We start from the raw sequence: 2,953 nt of genomic DNA, 5'->3' as shown, positions 1-2,953 counted from the left end.
TGCTTCAGTTTGACATTTTATCTATTTTTATAAATCTAATTGCATATTGTGGATGAAAATTGCACGTGTTTGGTAAACTGGTATAAAGAACTGCCACACCATAGCAGTGATTGGCTGTGCCATGAGAACTGTCAAGTGGCTGTTTACAGTGTGCTTGTGTGCCAAATATTATTTTAATCCTGATTATTGAAAATGAAAGTTTAGGATAACAAACTACTACTAATCATATAAACCATGCTGCTTACTAAGATGTGTTAAAGTGTCTCCTTAATTTCTTCTACGAAGTCTACAAAACAATCATTTAACCCATCCCCTTTTGAAAAGGGAAGTAGCTTGGGTGTGGGTAGTAGTGGTGAGAGGGGAAACAAACTGTAGCCTGTTTCTTATTATAGTAACATCAAATGAAAGGCAGAAATGCACAAGTGTCATGACTCTGTTGCCTTTGACTACTAGGATTGTGGGTTCAGATCCAGGACTCAGGGTGTAAGCCCAGTAGTGCCTGTAAAGCAGCTTGCAGTAGAAGGGGTGCTACCATTATTCAACTAAAATTTAAGGTTAAAGTCTCCAGCTGTCCAGGAGGAAGCGAAGATCAAGTAGAACTTAATGAAGAGGATAAGTGTTTCTTTGCTTTAAAAAATATATATAAATAAAAAATCCCCAACCATATTAATATCCAGTGTTTTGTGAAACTGGATTGTAAGCCCTAGAGAGAGGTGCTATTCTGCATCAAATTTGTTATTTCTTAATGCTAGTGGCAGATATTGTTTCTCTTTCCAAACCGTTCCTTTTGTTTGTTTTTAACTAATTTCCCAGACTTAAGGGTAACCATGTTTCCATTTTTTTGTTATGTTTCCTTTTTGATTTTCAGGTTATTAAAGAGCTCCTGGTGGAGCCATGTTGGCCTCTTACTATTCTTCCTTTGTTTCCTTTGCATGAGAATAGTTCGCAGATGTGCCTTTTAATATTGTCTCCTTGAGGAACTGCCAGCTCTCCTGAATTCCTTTTTCCCTTAGATTTTCTTCTCATGGGACCTTACTTACCAGTTCTGTGTTTGTTAAAGGTTTGTACATAAATAGCTCGAATATTTAAACTTAAAATAATCGTATGTACAGTTGAACATTTTGATAATGGATCTCTACTTACACAATTGTATTTGAATTTTACAAATCTTCCTTTGATCAGTAACCATCTTTATTTAACCTCTGAACATGTGTGGAATGTTGCACCATAGGGTTAACATGGATGGTCTGAACTGGTATTGCAAATCTTAGATTATCCACATTTCTTATTGAATTTTCCAATTTGGAGGAAAGTGTGATTAAAATACCTTGTAGTTTGGACAATGCTAGGGAAATATACATGATCTAGCTCTCCTAGTTTCCATAAGTGTAAATCAGAGTAATAACTTCATAAATTTAACCTAATAAACTGAGGGTGGATATCAGAGTGGAAGAATTTAAATTGGGGCAACTTACATAGATTTGAATCCTTCTGTTTAAAAAAAAAAAAAAAAATTTGAGCTGCTCTAAAATTAATCTGAAAATTTGTGCGATTGTAACTTTAGTTTATAATGAACTAAACTATAAATACTGGGTGGGGGCTGGGGAGTTTAAAATGCCATTACTGGTAGGGTATCTTACCTGAACCTTACAAAAGTGATAACTTTCGAGAAATATTTTGCTTATAAGCCCCTGATCCTGCAAACACTGATGCAGAACTTTGCTCTTATTGACTTCAATGGGGCTGTTGTGCATCCTTACATTTAAGCACAAAAAGTGTTTGCAGCATCAGGGGCTAAAATTGTGTATTAAACTTTTTTAGTATCATAAAAGCGATCACTGCAAAATAAGTGTTTCATTAACCATGAAAGGTTTAGATGTTCAGTACAGTAAATTAGAACTTTTTTTGAAAATTTTGGTAGATGTATACAGGAGCTTAAGGTTAGGTGCTTTTGAAAATCTTACCCTTGGGAGGATTGACTTCAAACCCTGATGGAGGCGCGAAGAGGTTAGTGGAAACATTTCATCTTTCTTGACTCATGGCAGTTCATTGTATTGAATAGTGATAGTTGTTGCAAATGTACCACGGGCTCTTTACTCACCAGTTTTGTATTCTCATAGTAAGGCTATTAATGGAGCCCTGGACTTGTCTGCTGTGACATAGGTCAGTGTTTTAAGTGTGAAACTTCTCAGAAAATCTGTTCAGTAGAAACAGATTTTAAATAATGAGGAAACGAAACAAACAAGTCCAAAGTTACCTTTCCCAATTTATAAAATGGGAAGAAAGTAAACTACAACTTCCAAATGTAATCTGATTTTTAAAAAATCATGACTCACCCCCAACCCCCTTGTAGAAATATATTTCTACAGTTACAAAGGTTGCTAGGAACGGTATTGTAAGATAATTGTTTCAGACAGAAAGTCCTACTAAGGATTTTGCACATTGGCTTAATGCAGCTTTGAAACTTGACTGTGCGGAAGAAAAATGCTGCTTTTTAACCATCTTAATTTAAATGAACTGAGCACAGAAACAATTTCCTTTTTTTTAATAGTTTAACACAACACTGTACTGTATTTGCCTTTTTTGGCTCTGGTGCTGCCTGATTGCACTTCTGGCTCCAAATGAGGTGTGTGGTTAACCGGTCAGTTCAGTTCATCACTCGGGTGTTCATAATTCTGAGGTTCTACTGTTGTGATAGCCCAGTAACCATAGCGAGAACTCTGAAACTGATCAGGCAATAAAGCATAGACAAAATGGGGGCCTGTGAAGTTTTGGTAAATCTGCAATTTACCTACAGGTTCCTGCCTACTCTTAATCAGAAGCAAAGCATCACTAGTCATTTGAAAGGCCTATGTACACTATCTATAACCTTACCATCATGTCAGCCTGTGCTTGCTTGTATAGTACCAGTTTTCAAAAAACCTCTTGATATTTACTAGTGTCTAACGCTGGC

The sequence above is a fragment of the Caretta caretta genome, chromosome 6 (assembly GCF_965140235.1).
Source record: "Caretta caretta isolate rCarCar2 chromosome 6, rCarCar1.hap1, whole genome shotgun sequence".
In the NCBI taxonomy this organism is placed as follows: Eukaryota; Metazoa; Chordata; order Testudines; family Cheloniidae; genus Caretta; species Caretta caretta.
This window is presented reverse-complemented; position numbering follows the sequence as displayed.